At 39.8% G+C, this 19,350-nt stretch overlaps 1 protein-coding gene across 1 annotated transcript in view; it reads left to right on the top strand.

Annotated features, from left to right (window-relative positions):
- Nucleotides 1-18,531: 18,531 nt before the first annotated feature.
- Nucleotides 18,532-19,350, top strand: part of glrb.S (glycine receptor beta S homeolog) — a 76,458-nt gene continuing 75,639 nt past the window's right edge. Inside the window, exon 1 of the mRNA XM_018243244.2 lies at nucleotides 18,532-19,094. The gene's annotated coding sequence lies outside the window, so the exon portion shown is untranslated. The remainder of the gene's footprint in view (nucleotides 19,095-19,350) is intronic.

The raw sequence follows: 19,350 nt of genomic DNA, 5'->3' as shown, positions 1-19,350 counted from the left end.
CCCCTTGATTCCCAAGCTTCTCAGGAAAATCAAGGAGGACAAAGCAGAGGTAATAGCAATTTTACCTTGGTGGCCCAGAAGGATCTGGTTCCCCCAATTATTCAATATGGCACAAGCTCCCCCACTCAAAATCCCAGTACATCAGAATTTATTGAGACAGGGGCCTCTTCTGCATCCAAACCCGAGAAGTTGGAAATTGACGGCATGGCGACTGAAAGGTTAAACATGGAAAACCTAGGTCTATCTCATAGGACTATAAACACACTCCTAGCAGCCAGAAAGCCATCTACTTCCCAAAAATATTACAAAATATGGGAAGTTTACATAAACTGGTGTGTCAGCAACAATAAATCCAGTGAAGCAGCATCTCAGGAGCAGGTTGTGGAATTCTTGCAATCCGGCTTAGACAAAGATCTGAGTGTTTCCTCATTAAAAGGGCAAATTTCAGCTTTATCAGCCTTACATGGAGAGTCTTGGGCATCAAAACCTCTAGTATCCCGTTTCTTTCAAGCTTTAAGAAGAATAAAGCCCAAAATTAAAGAAAGAGTTCCGCCTTGGGATTTGTCTCTGGTGCTACAAGCTCTAACACAAGAACCTTTTGAACCTTTTGACACAGTTCAGCTAAAATTCACAACTTGGAAGATGGCTTTTCTTCTAGCAATAACATCAGCTAGAAGAGTAGGTGAAATTCAGGCTCTCATAGCCTTGGACAGTCACCTCAGATTCATGGATGATTGTGTTATCATGAAAACTCCACAAAATTTCATCTCAAAAGTAGTATCAGAGTTCCACATGAATCAGGACATTGTACTACCTACTTTCTTTCCTTCACCCCAAACAGAGGAAGAAGCTCGATGGCATAACCTTGACATAGTGAGATGCCTAAAGATTTACCTTAACAGATTAAAAGACATCCGAAAGGACGATAATATCCTTCTCATCCCTTCAGGCTCGAAGGCCGGCTGCAAAGCTTCAAAGCCTACAATAGCCAGATGGATAAAGTCTTGTATCTCAGAGGCTTACAAAGCTAGTGCAGTGCAAGTCCCATTAAACATTAAGGCTCATTCCACCAGAGCGGTTGCGACATCCTGGGCTTTCCATGCCCAAGTTTCGACAGAGGATTTATGCAGAGCGGCAGTTTGGTCCAGTGTCAACACTTTTATAAAGTTCTACAAATTAGACGTCTGGGCAGAAAATCGTTCAAAATTGGAAGATCCATTCTTCAAGCAGCTACCTTAAATGAATAAATATATTTGCATTTGCCCGCCCAAGTGTTATCCTTTACTGCTTAGTAAGGTCCCGTTAGTGCCCACTGCCATGTGAAGGACAGGAAAGAGGAAAATCTTATCATACTTACCGTGATTTTCTTTTCCTGGACTGTAACATGGCAGTGGGCAACACTTCCCAGCCCTTAAGGGGAGATCATCGGTACAGAGAAAAAATTGGAGGACGTATCAGGGGCTAGGGAGGCTTTTATTGATGAGGTATTTCCTGTCCGTCACATGACGAGGGGGGTTAACCCGTTAGTGCCCACTGCCATGTTACAGTCCAGGAAAAGAAAATCACGGTAAGTATGATAAGATTTTCCTCTTTAGTAGTTTTAGATGTGGGTAGATAATTCCTGTGCTGGTGTCAGACTGGGGCAAATTCACTAAGGCGCGAAGCGCCGAACGCTAGCGTTAATTCGCTAGCGTTTGGCATTTTCGCTACTGCGCAAATTCACTAACGAACGCTGGCGTAGTTTCGCTAGTGTTACTTCACAACCTTACGCCAGGCGAATCTTCGCTAGCGACGAAACTACGCAAATTCACTAACTTGCGCAGTGTACTGAACGCTACCTTTTACGCTAGACTTCCTTCGCCACCTCAGACCTGGCGAAGCGCAATAGAGTAGATAGGGATTGTTTTAAAAAAAAGTCAATTTTTTTTCTAAGTCCCAAAAAACGCTGGCGTGTTTTCTACATGATGGGTGATAGGCTGAAAAAGATCGAAAATTTTTTGGGGCTCCCCTTCCTCCCCCCTACATTTCCTGACTCATGGCAACTTACCTAGACAGTGGGCACATGTGTAGGGCAAAATAAAATTTTTATTTGCTGATTTGAAGGTTTTCTAGGCATTTGTAGTGCAGATACGTGTTCCTCCATTGAAATTTGAATTTCGCGCCTTATGCAAATTAGCCTTCGCTAGCGCAACTTCGCTTTATATAACGAATCAACACTAGCGCAACTTCGCAACCTTACGCTACCCCTGTGCGCAACTTCAGATTTTAGTGAATTTGCGGAGCCCTGGCAAAACTTCGCCTGGCGAAGTGCGGCGAAGTGCGGCGAAGTTGCGCCTGGCGCAACTTCGCATCTTAGTGAATTTGCCCCAGAGAGAGCACATTGCTTAAACTTTTAAAAATATTCACTACTTAGCATTTTTTGAGATGGAAGAAATTGTTTTATAATTAATGGATGGTTACATATATACATACAGTATAAGCACATATACACACATACAGTCATATGAAAAAGTTTGAGAACCCCCCTCAGCCTGCATGATAATTTACTCCACTTTCAACAAAAAAAGATAACAGTGGTATGTCTTTCATTTCCCAGGAACATCTGAGTACTGGGGTGTTTTCTGAACAAAGATTTTTAGTGAAGCAGTATTAAGTTGTGTGGAATTAAATCAAATGTGAAAAACTGGCTGTGCAAAAATTACTGGCAACACCTTGAAACTTGAACTTCATAGACAGGAGTGTCCAATTATGAGAAAGGGTATTTAAGGTGGCCAATTGCAAGTTGTGTCACTCTGAAGAGTGACAGCATGGGATCTTTAAAGCAACTTTCAAAAGATCTGAAAACAAAGATTGTTCAGTATCATGGTTTAGGAAGGGAGGCTACAAAAATCTATCTCAGAGGTTTAAACTGTCAGTTTCAACTGTAAGGAATGTAATAAGGAAATGGAAGACCACAGGCACAGTTGCTGTAAAACCCAGGTCTGGCCAAGGCCAAGAAAAATACAGGAGCAGCATACTGTATGCGAAGGATTGTGAGAATGGTTACAGACAACCCAAAGATCACCTCCAAAGACCTGCAAGAACATCTTGCTGCAGATGGTGTATCTGTACATCGTTCTACAATTCAACGCAATTTGCACAAATCTATATGGCAGGGTGATGAGAAAGAAGCCCTTTCTGCACTCACACCACAAACAGGGTCACTTATCATATGCAAACACTCATTTAGACAAGCCACAGTCATTTTGGAACAAAGTGCTTTGGATTGATGAGACAAAAATGTAGTTTTTTAGTCATAACAAAAAGCAATTTGCATGGTGGAAGAAGAACACCGCATTCCAAGAAAAGCACCTGCTTTCCTACTGACAAATTTGGCGAAGCCCCACGTTGTGGGGCTGTGTGGCTGGTTCAGAGACTGGGGCCCTTGTTAAACTCTTGTTTTTAGATTTACCTATACTAGATATAACAACTAGGAGTGCACCACACAGTCAGCAGTGCCAATGTAAACAATAAAGTTAATCAGCATTCTAATACAAGGAACTCCTAGAAAAAAAACGATTGCTAAGCATTAAGGAAAATGCCACAAAAAGAAAATGCTATGTTATACTTTTTCTTGTGATTAGCTGGGATGGTCACGTGTAAGGTGTTTTACATGCAGCAATCCTAGTGGATCCAGATGGCAAGGTATTTGTAGTCATGTGTCTCCCACTGTATTAGAAGTATTTTTCTTACCCTTTCCCTGTTTTCATATAATTTATCAAGGTCCATAAAGTTACTACTCCCATTGTTTATCTCCACCCTGTTCTACCTGAAATAGGCTGCACACTTTATAGCTACCATTAAATCTCAAAATCAGAACAATGGTCCTAGCCTGGCAACACACTGCCTTAACATCCAGCCCCAGCGTTCCAGCTTTTTTAATTGACAATATTGACTGCAGGGTTTGTACAATACTAGACTGCTTACCGTATTAAAAACAACCCATTTTTATCCAACAGCTACCTATCTTGCTGTGTGACCCAAGCCTTTGGAAAATAATTCATTAACAGCCCAAAAATTGGAAAATATACAGGGATGGGTTGTACTGGGCTGTAATAAGCTGGGTACCAAACAGAATATAGCACTGGCTATATTACCCATTTTGGCCTTCAGACTGACAATTTCCCATGTGTTTGCCTTGACACAAGCCAACTAAAAACAGATGTTTTAAGAAATCTACTTGGTCAGTCATTTAATTAGAGTGTGTAAATTGAAAGACTCCTCAGGTCTGATATGGATTTGGGTACTATTCCCTCTTGGACTAAGTATTTTTAATGGTCAAACTGAGACCAAATGCAATAATATAATATGGGACAATTCTGCCATCTTGTGGTATAGCTTTCTGGGATGATGTATAAAATGAAAAAAAGAAAATCTAAAAGTTAATTTCTGATACTTTACTAAAATATTTATTTTTGAATTGTATTTTTCCTTTGTACAAAATAATCTGAAATACATCCAAAGCAATGGCAAGTAACTTATTTACCATATGATTTTAACAGATTTGTAAAGAAATCTGTAGTACTGATTAATAATTTCATCAATTTCTGATAAAATAATTTCTGTTCTTTAATATTGTTGGGTCCACATCTCTGAAAGTAAACTAACTTAAGGAAGAATTATTGTTTTGCAGTGTAAATTAATGTGTCAACAGAGGAAACAGACAAGAAGGTGTGGACTGCATATACATATTTTAAATTATTTATGTTTGCTTTAAATTTTCATTTTCGTGTACTGTAAAAACCTAAACAGATGCCTTCTTTTTAAATCCAGCAGCAGATCCAAGCTTGTCTCCAAACTCATATTTTATATATATTTATTTATTTATTTATTGCAAAAAAACTTTGCTGAATGTAGTGGGCGCTATTGCAGGCAGGCTGAAGTCAGACATAGTTGGGGACAGGCAGAGGTCAAAAGGCAGGCTGAAGTCAATAAGAGGAACCCGAAGACAAGCCGAGTCGTAAACAGAAATCCAAAAGGTTCAATTTCAGGATCAAACATCAAGGTAAATAACCAAGCACTGTTTACTTCCTTTGGTGTCTATTTAAGGGGAAGGCTTTGGCACCTAGCGTAAGGATGCAGCATGATTGCGTCCGACGCGACAATGGGCACGTAAATGGACGCAGCCACGGGAGTTCATTCTCCTTCTGTTTATAGTCATTTATACACACACAATGATCCTGCAATGAACTATATCAGTCTACTTGTGTTGTTTCATTCACAAATATATAAAGTCAGTTATCCTAATCCCAATGGCAACTTTTATATTTTATTATATTTGAACCACCAAATGAAATATTGACTCAATACAGTAAAGTATGGAGAGCACTGCCCTGGGGATTGTAAAACAGTTTTTAAATTAAAAGCAAAAAAATATCATATGATATGTATTGCCATTACTGGATTGGAAAGAAAACAATTTTCCAGGTATAAGGTAATCCACTGTACATACAATACTGTTCCTGTCCCTGCAATTCTTCTGGAATCATTTAAGATGATCATATACAGAAATTAAAAATGAATAAAATAAAAAACAAGCTATTAGATTTATGATTTCAACTATAACATTAGAATAAAAGACAAACAAAGGTAACAAAGATAGGAGAAAATTTCTGTAGTGGAATCTTAAAAAGGAAACTATAGATCGCTGTCAGAAGACCCAAATTAAGCTGTGAAATCAGCTTTGTAACTTGAAAACATTTAGAACCAATGAAGCACCTCAATTTAATAACTATTTTCCATTGTAGGATTACATTTTACATTATTAAAATGGACCATGGAGCTCATTTTTGTATCCTAATCCATAAACTAAGAAACTCTGCTCTAAATGATTTCAAAATCATCAGTAAAACAACTCTTAAAGACATTCTTTCCATGTGTCTGAAAGAGGAATACAATATTCAATTTATAGGCAGAGTAAAATTAACAACTCATCGTGGTGGTCTAGTGGGGGGACGGCAGGGACGCCTGTCGCCCCCTCGGCGGGGACGCCCGCCACACCAATCTTCTCTGACGCAGGCCCCGGTTCCCTTGGGCACGTGCGCGCGCCTCTTTGTTGTTTAAAGGCGCAGGCGCGTGATGATGCGCGAAATTTGAAATGTTTAAAAGTCTAATTTCGGCTACAGGACTTTGCCCATTATAGGAGTTTGTTCTTCATGCTTCTGAGCGTTGTGCTTTCTGTATTCTGATTCCTGTTGTGACCCCTGCCTGGCTTTTTGACGATTCTGACATTTGTATACTGACCCCTGCCTGATATCCGACTTTGCTTACTCTATATCCCTACTGATTGATCTCCTGGTTTGACCCTTGCCTGCCTGACTCCGTTTTGTATTCTGCCTGCCCCGACCCGGCCTGATCCGACTATGATTCTGCCTACGCCTTGTACTGTGACCCTCTGCCCAAAAGACTCTGCTTTACAATTGTGTCCCTTAGCTTGTTCAGAACCCCTCGCTTTGCACCTCTCTTTATAAGACCTGGCGGCATCCAATTAGTCGACGGCTCCTCCGAGGTGAAAGGCGGTGTTAAAGGCGGAAGCAAGAGCCGAAAATAGGGCGCTTAGCATCTGTTCTGAATTTAGGGTTTCAACCGTGACAATTACCCTTAGGAGTATATTTACTTACTTTCCTTGGTCAGATTTGCTGAAATCAAAAAGAAATCGAAAAAACGGAGTTTGCTGAATTTGCTTGCGTTTTCTGGTATCAATTGCTTTTTCTCTACTAGCTTTTGTGTTTTATTTTTTGGAAGAATCGTAGAATTACAAAAACTATCACAGGAGGAAAAAAAGAAAATGCAAGTTCGGAAACATACTCAGGTTTTCTGGTATTGATTTTAATGAACCCAAACTTAAACCCCTAATGTGCTAGCATACTGTAAATGGAAAAAAGAATTGGAATAAAAATTAAGTAAAGTACAGGTGCATTGTTGTCACATGTAATAGCAAAGAAATCATGGCACATGTTCAATATGTTTTTTATAAAACTCTTGTCCTTGTTATAACCTTTGGATATTAATGAACAATAAGATGAGATACAAGCAGTAATATAAAGCCCTAGACAGATCTTAACTAATTTGTAAGATGTCAAAGGGATGGGGCATTAAACATGAGTCAAAACCTTTCCAGAACAGGAGACAATTTTTGCTACCTGAAATGCATATTAATCGCATCAAGCACTGGCAGATGTTGTCAAGGTCATTGCAAAGAACTTTGCACATTCTGTAAATTATCTGTATATAATTTTCAGAAAATGAGACAATAACTTAATTAAAATGCAGTATAAGGCATTAGCTGACCTTGTATCAGAATTATGAGGAATCTAATGACAATATTGAAAATAAATACACTGTTCTCAATATTTTTAATTATTAGGATTTTTATATTCAGATTCAGTGCTGTGTATGCACGTTTTTGGAATCAAAATGATCACATTATTTATGCAGTCTTCATTTTGTTAGCCTGTGAATTCCCCAAACGAGACCATTTTTTCAAATCTTTGAAATATTTTAAAACTAATAAAAGAAAGTTAGAGGCATCTCTACCACCATAAAATTACACCTGTTATCCCAAGAGACATGATTACATGTTATCATGGAATCATAAAATAAAGATATATTGAAAATAAACATATAAAAACAGTGATGAAACTTCCAGTATAAACTCTTTTATCCATGAGGAGCTAATATAGTAATATATATATATATATATATATATATATATATATATATATATATATATATATATATATATATATATATATATAAAAGAAACCCCTATTTATATGTGAAACACTGGAGTGGTAGTAGGGGAAGTTTCGCTTCGGTATAAACATAAAACCCCAAAACAAGGTATGTCCTTTTGCTTGGTAATGTCTGTATGATTCTACTGTGTAGGGGGTTGGCTGATTAAAAATCTGGATATCCACACCTGATTGGGCCCAGTCACATGTCATGCTGAAATTCCTGTTGTGAGATTGTCTACTGACACCTCTCCCTAGAAGGTTTAATAACACATCAAGGCTCCAATCTTGCTAATACAATCAACACCTAATTTAATGACATTGTTGTGGATTATGATAAACAGATTATGCTGATTGGAGCAACATTCCAGAGGATATAACGTGAAGCAAGATCCTATGTACAAGTTATTCTGAATTGAGAAACCCAGTTGGATGACTGGTGAAACTTCTTCAAGAAAAAAACACAGCACGTCCAGTTGATTTGACTTATTTCTATAGATATACCATGACCTGGATGAATGAGAACTTTCACAAACAGTAGGAGTTCCCATATAAATCAATCATTGGCACATCGACCAAACAATCAGATCAGTCAGATTTGGTCCAGAACTTGAGTCCCAAAATCATAAAAAGACCTGCTCATATTAGGACTTTAACTTTGATTTGTATTAACAATCTTTTGAAAAACATCATGCTGCAGCTCCAATGTAGCTCTATGGGTAAAGCACAAGCTGTACGTCAGTGTGCCATACTTGTCTTATGTAATAGCAATAAAATCAATAAAAACATGGTTTTAAGGTACAGCAGTTCCCATTGCTTTCTTAAAGGGGACCTGTCACCCTAAGAAATAATTTCAAATTCTTTTCTATCATGTTAGTTGAGCAAAATAAACTTTACTTACACTGTATTTTTATTTAAATTTTGTTTCCTTCTGTCTTGGAATTATACAATCACAGCAAGCAGGCAGCAGCCATTTTGTGGACACGGTTATTAAGGGAAATTGTGTATCACCCCAAAATCTTGTGTATGAACCAGAATGGGGGACCTAATGTCCATGTGCAGTGCCCTACACAATTATAGAGCCTGAGGAGGGAATGGGGAATGTGAGGAGAGCAGTGACATGTAGGAAGTGCTGAATGGAAAGTGAAAGTAATTGACTGCCCCTCCTCTATGCCACGGGCATAGAGGCGGGGCAGGTAATATTTGATTGACAGTTCAGATATTTAAACACCTTTATAACAGGTATGGATGTTTTAATGAAAAAAATTTTTGGGGTTTCATATTTAATTTGCCAAAGACTTTCATTATGCAGCTTTTTATGTGTAGGTGACAGGTCCACTTTAAGGTGTATAGAGATTGTTTGTACTGTCTTTTGTAATAGCAATAAAAGCAATAAAAACTTGTGACTGATTTTAAAGTACAGAAGTTGATTTATGTGTGTAGAGATACGCAAACACAGTAATTACAACCCAGACAAAATAGAAACAAATTCACTTGCATTTTGGTATTCCATTCGGTATTATTCCTAAACTGGCAATGGAAACACTAATAAAAACACTGAAATCTTTGTCAAAGAACTGATTGAATAGAGAACTAAAAGCAAAACCTGGTAGTATAACATAACGCTCCACCATACAGAAAGACCCAGCTTCCATGAATTCCACATAAATGATACATAGCCAGCTACCCCACTGTGGATGTATATTTGTTAGACAGATTACAGCAAGGTGAATTTACCACAAGGTTGCCTGCCATAGTAGCCCAAATAGTTCACTGCTAATGAACAGGATGAGCACCAAAACCACTAGAACATTCCATTAGAAAGGAGACTGGACCTAAGAAATCAGAGCATCATTTTGCTACAAATTTACTCTGATCACAAAGGCTTTCAAAGGCTATTCGATTCCATCCTGAATACCAAATGTATCCTTCTATCCACTCTACTAGGCTGCTTCTGTAGCAGCCCTTCCTCATTGTGGAGACCCAGCTCTGACAGCCCAGTTGCAAGGGTAAGGCCAACTGGCCACTCTGATATGCTGATACAGCCCATCCACTGTGTAGAGACCCCCTCTCCAGCCGTACATGCTTGGCTCAGAGGGTAAGGTCAACAAAGCACTTTGCTATGCTGGACCCATAGCCACCCATCCACACTGTGGAAACCTGCCTCCAGCCGTATCTGCCTGGCTCAGAGGGTAAGGTCAACCAACTACTCTACCATGCTGGTTCTGTAGCAGCCCATCCTCTGTGTAGAGACCTCCCTTCAGCTGCACAAGCCTAGCTCATGAGGGCCCAGATCAGAAAGAAAGGACAACCAACCACTTTTGCTTAAGCTTTAATATTATAGTCACTGTAGTGACAACTAACCACAGAAAGAAATAACTAATAACCTTGTCGTGACTGGGAATGGGACTATTAATTTCTTGCATGCTTGTACCCTTACTCCTTGATCGCCCCGCAGGTGACCATCAAATTTTATAGTGACAATGGGGAACTCTTTCTTCCCAGTAAATCAAAACTCGGCTCTATCAAAATGAAGGCTAGCATTGTGCCAGGGAGTTAAAGGAGAAGGACAGGTTAAAACTACGTAAGCCTTATCAGAAAGGTCCATCTAAATATACCAGTAAACCCCCCCACTGCATTTCTTTCCTTCTATTGTGTACACATGGGCTTCTGTATCAGACTTCCTGCCTTCAGCTTAAACCTCATTGCCCTGGGCAAGAGCATGCTCAGTTTGCTCCTCTCCCCCCCACCCCTCCCTTCTCTACTGTAATCTGAGCCCAGAGCAGGGAGAGACTCAGGCAGGAAGTGATGTCACACCACATTAATACTGCAGCTCCTATTCTAAACAAACAGAGAGTTTCTAGAGCTTTTTACTCAGGTATGGTAAAATATTCTACAGAATAAATATAGCATTCTAGCTTGCACTATTGCAGCTAATCTATTGGCAAAAAAATGCCTTCATAGCTTTCCTTCTCCTTTAAGTGATCATCTTAAATATATATAAATTTATTAAACCTACCCCCTGGCTAACAAAGGGAAGCTACACTAACTACAGCTTTCTGTATACACTAACTACAGCTTTCTGTATACTCCAACTACATCTCTCTGTATACTCTAACTACAGCTTTCTGTTTACTCCTACTCAGGGCCGCCATCAGGGGGGGACAGGGGGGACAAGCGTACCGGGCCCGGGCATGAAGGGGGGCCCGGCAGCGCTGCATTTTTTTGAAGATCCGGGCCCCCCTTACGAGCGCCCGAGCCGTACGTCTTGCCTCTTCAGTGCCGAATGCGGAGGTGCCCCTGCCACCAATGTTTGTTTATTTTTTAGTTTTTTTTACATTTTTTTTTAGTTGGGGCCCCAAGTTTTTTTTAACAGGGGGCCCCTGCCACCAATGTTTTTAAAAAAAAAAAATTTTTATTTTTTTTTTTTTGGGGCCCCAATTTTTTTTATAAGGGGGCCCTGACCATCAATAGCTTTTTACAACTTGTGTGGGGGGGGGTTACTTTTTAGCGCTGATGTCTGTGTGGTCTTTTAACTGCGATGTGGGCGGGATATGGGGCGGAGCTTGGTCGTCAGTGTGGGCGGGGCCCAGGGGGCCCCAAAAATTTTGTTGTACGGGGCCCCGTGATTTCTAATGGCGGCCCTGCTCCTACTACAGCTCTTTGTATACTCTAACTATCTGCAGTAGCGGCACAGCCTGGATGTCTATATAATACAGAGGATGCTTATCTATATTGTGGAACTTCTGGGAGTACCAGGGTATGTGGCTGAACTATAAGTGTTATGTATATATATATATTATATATATAATATATAATATGTATATTCAAACTACAGCTCTCTTTATACTCCAACTACAGCTCTCTGTATACAGGCACGTTTCAGGGGCTGCTGCCGCCTGAGATGACAGCCCCAATGCGGCCCCCCTCCTGCTCCGCTCTTCTAACTTCCAGTGTCGGAGCGGGTGGAGGAGGGGCCGCATCGCTAGTGCAGTGAGCGCTATTGCGCTCGCTGCACTAGAAGAGCAGAATTTCCATTTTAAAAAATGGAAATTCGTCTCTTAAAGTTACCAGAGGTGGCTTTTTGCTGCCCTTGGTAACTGGCTGCTCCGTGCCGCCTGAGGCAAGATTCTCACCTTGCCTCATGGCAGGAGCGGCCCTGTCTGTATACTCTAATGAGCTGCAGTAGCAGCAGCTCATTGTCACAGGCTGGATTTCTATATAATACAGAGGATGCATTTAGGGCCCAGGCTGACTTCCATGCTGCCTCAGTAACTATAGTGAGATTAACTGTAAAACAGCTAATATACAGCCAGAAACTAAACAGACCCCACATAATTCTATCCCCAAAGTTAGCAGTATGGTGAGATATATGGTATGGTGTGTATATGCTGCAGCTAATAACATTATATTACAGAGAGAGCTCTGCCTCATGTTTCTACCTGCTCAGAAGATAATAAAGTGAACAGCTTCCTCCCCGACATCAAATCCCTGTCTTTCTCCACCCCCAGCCCAGCTTTCCCCTGCCTTAACTCATTCCTTCTCACCCAATCACAGCTTCATCTGATTCTGACAATATTTAAATATAAACCAGTGTAATCTGGTCATTTTGATCCCTTGTCATACAGCCTCTGCGTTTATAGCTCCAGGGCTTTCCTTTTCAATACATTTGTACTGCTGCAATGAATGATAATTAAACCATTTATAAATGGCCTCAGCTATAAACCATAATTCAAAACAAGTATATACTGTATTTGTGTTCATGGAAGTTTCTCATGACCTAATATGCTATGACATATCCTGCAATAATTCTAGCTATTACACAAGGACTGATAGAGCTTTGCAAATAAGTGTGACTGGGAAAAGTCTGTTGATTTATGGTCAAGAATGTAAACAATGCACAAAAGATTAAAATGGATATAAGACCAAGAGACAGATATTCTTCCAGTGACAAATTATATTTTGTTCAGGGCCAGAACTATAAAAACCATTTAGAAAAGAGATTTGAATGCATTCACAAGAAATAAATACATCACTTGCTTCATTCTCTTTTGAATCTGCAGAATTTATTAGACGTTAATAAAAAGCTATTTCATTTTGCAGAAGGCTATTAGCATGCCAGTCCACTAATAAATCTTTAATTGTCCAGTCTATCTCTATCGGCAGGTACTTATTTGGTTAGGGATATGAAATCTAAGGGGCAGATTTATCAAGGGTTGAATGGGAAATTCAAATTCGAATTTTCAAATAGTTTTTTGGTCAAAATTCACTAAATTGAATTGGGAATAATACAAACTGGATTCGAATTCGAATTTCAAGATTTATCAAACCTTTACCCTGGGAATAATTTGAATTCAACTATTCGCCAACTAAAACCTGCCAAATTCATGTATAAGGCAGAGGTCCAGTGGCCCATTTGAAGAAGTTAATAGCCTTCCTGACAGAGAAAAAACTCAATTTGACTTTAGTGGAATTCATATTGAATTCAATTCGAGTTTTCAGGTCAGTAATATTTGTTTAAGTTTTAGTTATTTGATTTTTTTATCAAATAACCTCCCAATTGAATTTCGAGTATATTCGAAGTTAAAAAAAAATGTACAAATATGTTTGGCCTATTATACATTAGTTTGTGAGGAACTGAAAAAAAGTTGAGCAATGTGCAAGATAAATATCTTTACTATTATAAATTTATAAAACAAAAAAATGGAAACTGTACCTTCCTTTACTCCTTTTAGGTATTAAGAGGCCTATTTACTATTTTTTGAGGTTCAAAACTTTTTTTCATAAACTATCTTATTTAAGAAAAAATGTGACCAAATATTCTCACAGATGTTTTTTCAAAGAGTTGCAAGCCAGTGACAAACACATTGTTCCATTTTCTAAGGAACTGGGAAAATAAATAAAGTTGTTAGATGCTATTCCCATTGACTTCTATCCTTGCCACCTTTTACTTGCTGAGCTTTTTTTGGTGACTTTTTCAGTGTTTTTCATATGTTCTTAAAAGCATTGTAAACCCATTTATATTCTGTAACCCATGTTTGCTAAATTATTAAAAGACAGAATGTAAATGAAGTGATATTCAGTGCTAGTAAATTATAATGGTAGCCCCATGAAGCACATTACAGTGGGAATACAATAGTAATAAAGCCCAAACTTTGGCAAGCCGATTCATCAAAATTCGAATTTGTGTAATTTTAGAGGTGGTCTACTTTGAATAAACTCATAGTCATAAATCTGCTCCTTTATGTGTGACTCTTGGAAATTTGTGTCAAACTTTATGAGTGCAGCCCCCCACATTTCTATAGACATTTTAGCAAACTGTATTCTGATTGTCCTAAAGCAAAACTGACAGGGTGGAGTAAAAACAAAAGGTATGACAGCAACTGTTTTATACTGTTTTAATACTGGCCAGGCACCCTAGGCGCGCCCCTACCAACAAGTCCCCCCGGTCAACTAGCCCCAACCCGGCACCCCGTGCAAGCAAAGGAGAGTGAAGAAATGGACGGGGAGGAAGGGGTGAGTAATCGAGGGATGGAAACGGAGGAGAGTGGAGGGAGGGAGGGATAGAGACAAGAGAGGGGATGGTGTCAAGAGGGAAAATTTAAGACTGAGAGGTATAGACTAGGGTTCCATAGGGTTATATTGATAGAACAGCATTTAAAGTGGAGCAAAACTCTTGCTTGCTTCACGAAACCTTATATCACCAAATTCTGAAATGTCTTAAAGGAGAAGGAAATGCTAAAATTAAGTAAGATTTATCAGAAAGGTCTATATAAATACACCAGTAAACCCTCAAAGTAATGCTGCTCTGAGTCCTCTGTCAAAAGAAACACAGCATTTCTTTCCTTCTATTGTGTACACGGGTTTTTGCATCAGACTTCCTGTTTTCAGCATAAACCTCCAGGGCTAGGGCATGAGCATGCTCAGTTTGCTCCTCTCCCCCTCCCTCCACCCCTCCCTGCTGTAATCTGAGCCCAGAGCTATGAGTGAGCAGGGAGAGACTCAGGCAGGAAGTGATGCCACACCAAGCTAATATGGCAGCCACTCTCCTACACAAACAGAGAGCTTCTAGAGCTGTTTACTCCAGTATGGTAAAGCATTCTGCAGAATAAATATAGTGTTATAGCTTGCACTATTGTGGCTAATCTATTGGCAATAAACTACTTCGGTAGCTTTCCTTCTCCTTTAAAGTGATACTGACACTAAAAAAAATATTATTTACAATATTAATGTACATCAAAAGTTAACTGTAGGTCAATTTGATCATTATTCATTGATAGGGCTGCATTTGTAAGTATTTGTTACTTGAATTTCCTAAACCTGACTGTTTTGCCAACCTGACTGTCCCTTCTCAACATGTCAGTTGGAATTACTAATGATAACACACTCCTGAAGCTCAAATATGGCAGCCCCCTCAGAAGGGACATGGCTGATAAGATGGGATTTTTCCCACATACAATATTTTTGGGAAAATGTATTAATAAATAAGCCAAAAAAATGGTGCGGATTTGCTTGGAGTTTTTTCAGAAAATATTGAGATAATTTTTTGTGTAAAAAAAAATTGATTGGTAGTAAATGGGCCCCTAAGAGGTGGTATAAAACTGGGGACATTCACCAAACAGGCTGGAGAGCCATAAGCTTGAAATTTCTGGTAAGATTATTAACACAAGTGTTGGGTGCAATTGCAGACAATGTGCTTTTGTTTTTACTTACATTGCAGAGTTACCCTCCCCCCCCCCGTCCACGACCCCACAATTCTAGCACAATTGTAGGCAAGAGGAAAGTTGGGTCTGCCTCAGTTGTAACCAATGCAACACAATTGGAGAGGTGAGTGTTGACAAATCGCACACAGCCTGTGTCAATAGGTGCACCATGGTGTCCTCAGAAAATTTCCCAGGGGGGGGGGGGGCAAGTAAGCTAATGTCATATAGGGCAGCATATGGAAAGGTTCAAAATGCAATTGGTACAACTTATTAATGAACTAAACACAAATTATGTAAATCTTGAATTCACACCTACTATAAGAAATTCTAACATTAATTTTCATTCTAAAACATATTTCAAGCCAGTTGATGCATCGAATTATGTCCTTGCAACTAGTAACCACCATTCTCAGTGACTAAAGAATATACCCTTTTTGGCAGTTTTGTGGAATTAGAAAGAACTGTTCTGAAAAATAGGTCTTTGAATAACAAATGAGTGTAATACTTGTTTAAACAATGTGGGTATTCAAACAAGATAATTAATACATCTTGCAGGAAAGCAAGACAGGGAAGGGTTCAGACAAGACAAGGCAAGGCAAGAAAAGGAGGCTAGAGCTACAACCCTTAGCTAGGTACGATGCCACACTGCTAGTTTGGGAACCAATGCTCAGGCAAGGAGTGTTTTGAAGGCTGGCCTTAAATAGGACAGAGTCAGCCCTCTCTGACTGCAAACCAATCAGGCTGCTGCTGGGCTGGGGCTGCAAAGGCCAGGTAATATATAGAGAGCAACCCTGAAGGCTGCTCATCTGGCCCAGTGGTTAAGACATTGGGCCAGAAACCCTGGCTTGAATCCCAGCAGAGCTTGACATACTCCAATAGATTTAAATATTGACATAAACTAAAAATCATTTTTATTAAAAGATTTGTACTATTAAATTTGGATTTTGCATATTTGTATTTTTTGATATAATTGATATGTAAAAAAAAGCCTCTTTTGTGCCCTATGTACATTTTTTTAGGTAATTATGTAGGCATTTTACATGTTTTGAGGTTTGTTGCTGTGTATAATAGTGATAGTTACAATGCCTTTGACGCATATGTGTCAAAATTAGGCACATGTGTGGCAGTTTTATGCCACATGAATTGCAGATGTGAAGTAACCAATGTAAATGGAGAGATAGGATGCAATTATGACACGTCTCTGAGGAAGCTAATGAGCGAAATGCATCAGACGTGATGCCATCAGGGATCACACCAAGTAAAGAACGCTAAGGAAAAGGATGCTGGCCAGAGAATCTTTGCTTTAGCCAACTGGTTACTGGACACCCTTTGTGATGGACGCATTTGGACGCAATACAACCTGGCTGACTACTTGGCACAGGACTCTATGAAAGGCCTCATAGCTAAAATATATTCGGGACTCCACACTACACAGTTCAACAAACCACTAGATACCTTCAAGGGAAAGTCGGAAAATGGCATAGGTCCATTGGCGTATGAGGAATGGGAGGAGCTATTCGCATACCCAATATCGCTTCCGCTCAACTGTAGGGACCGAATGATACAGCTCTACCTCATACATAGAGCATATTACTACCCAGCCAGGTCACACCGCATTTTTCCCACATCCTCCTCCGATTCGAAGTACGATCGGACTTCCCCATCTCCCGACCTGCCACTAACCATTCCGATCAAATAAAGTAGTAAAAGAACAGATCAGCCGACAGCAATTGTATGAACCCTGACAGCAATTGTATGAATGTTATGTCTGACAAAAGCTAGTGACAGTCTCCCACTGAAAATCATACGACCGGCAATACATGCGGAGATATTAACCGCAGCCGCAGAAATCTTTTAATCTGTCCGATTGACCAAATGACCGATCTTCGCCGGACGAAAAATATTGGGTCTCTCCACACATGGTCCGAAAATCATACGAATACTTGATTCATACGATCAGATCTTTGCGTCTATGGCCAGCTTTAGTCATATGGTATGGGATCAGGCCCAGACTGGCAATCTGAGTTCTGGCAAATGCCAGAGCGGCTGTTGTAAATTGCCATAGTCACTATTTAGTGGGCTGCTGGGGGACTGTTTGGGCCTCTGTGCACTTAAAATTCCCAGTCCAGACCTGTATGGGATTGCACTGTCCTGACACAATATTGGGCAGAAGTCCTATATAAACTAGACATAGTCCTAGAGACGCAACTCCAGAGAACTGCAAAAGTATGTCTATTCGGAATTGGTCTTAATGATACCTTCACATACCTCCAAGGCATTTTGTTAAAGAGTGTTTATTAACTCAAAAAAATAGAAAGACCCCACACCCCCTACGGTTGCACAGTGGGTTCAGGAGGTTAAATATATTTGCACCCTTGCGAATCGTATTTACCAAAATAGAGGCAGCCCCAAGAAATATCACAAGATTTGGGACAAATGGTTGGAGAGGGTACACAATTAGTTACTGTATATCCATTGAATTACAGTGGTACAATTTGTAACTGTGATATACCTAATAGGCTAATAGTTATCATAATATTGTTATCTTCGTGTTTCTATCATTACTTGCATTTTAAATGTTATCATCAATGTACGATGTGGTATATTGTATGTAAATGTTGTGGCAAAACTTTATAATGACTTCAATAAACCATGCTTGAATTTAAAAAAAAAATAGCTCTGCAACACATATTTGTATTGTAAAAGCCTGGATGTTCCCTAGAAGGAAAGGAAGCATGTGCAAACACACATACAGTATGTACAGAGCTGACACATTAAAGATTTTTCTGTCCTCTTGTTCTGCACAATTCTACACAATGATTTACTGTATCTCTAATATTCATTGGATACTCTGTGGAACACTAAAATACATGCATATGCCTTATCAGAATCACCCTGGAATCAGCAAACTCCGAGTCAAGGCATGCCAGACATTAATGCAGCAAATCAATGAGAGAAGGAAGATGTGTGGCTGTCCTTTTTTAATGAATAACCCAGCCAGCTGTCTCTTCCCAATACTATAATCTTTGTGCAATCCCCTCGCCTCCTCTGCTCTGAGCAGCAGAGGAGAACACCAGGCTGCTGTGTGCAGGGACTAAGATAACTGCAGCAGCCGGGGTATTAGTGTTCCTTTAGGAATGGAGGCAGATTGCCTTTCCCTTGTACACTGCTGCTGATGCTAACACTGGAGCCCTGCACATCCCCATGCTTCTCTGCTGCACTTGCTTTACAGCTAATGATTAATTGCACTGCTCTGGGACCTCTACTGCGCATGCTGCAGGTGCACACTGCTCCTCCATCTTATGCTTCCTGCAACTGCAGCTGCCAGGATCACATCCTTTAATAAATAAAAGCACAGCGAAAGGCTGCAGCTGCCGGGCATTTTGACTGATCCGCCTGTGTCAGAGGATTATTCATACACACAGAATAATCAGCATGGGGAATATGAGTGGCTATGATGAGCCTGGAACATCTTGATCCTTCTCTCTCGGACATTTTCTCCATCATTCACATCTAAAGGGCCCTTTGCAATTTGCATTTGCTTTGTTTTTTTTACAATGAATGTTTCTACTGCTGGTGGTGTGTGAGGATAAGCTGTGTCCTGTGAGCCAACCCCAGGGTAAGTGTTTTTTCCTGTTCTCTCCAGAGTAGGTTTTTATTTCTTTTTCTCAATCTGTGTCAAGATATCAGGCTGTTATTTGGTTTATGGTATATCTCTCTGGTTAATTAGTCTATAACTGCAATAACTGCAAGATGCCAAGCAGTAGGGGAGGGAGCCCTGAGGCTGCTGTCACGTTCACAAAAACTCAATAAAGTTGTTGGAGGTTTGAATAGCTGCCGCAGGGAATGTTGGGTGTTGTGGTTTTATTCTATGG

This window comes from Xenopus laevis, chromosome 1S, assembly GCF_017654675.1.
Source record: "Xenopus laevis strain J_2021 chromosome 1S, Xenopus_laevis_v10.1, whole genome shotgun sequence".
NCBI classification, from domain to species: domain Eukaryota; kingdom Metazoa; phylum Chordata; class Amphibia; order Anura; family Pipidae; genus Xenopus; species Xenopus laevis.
Note: the sequence above shows the minus strand (reverse complement) of the source record. Positions and strands in the feature narration are given on the sequence as shown.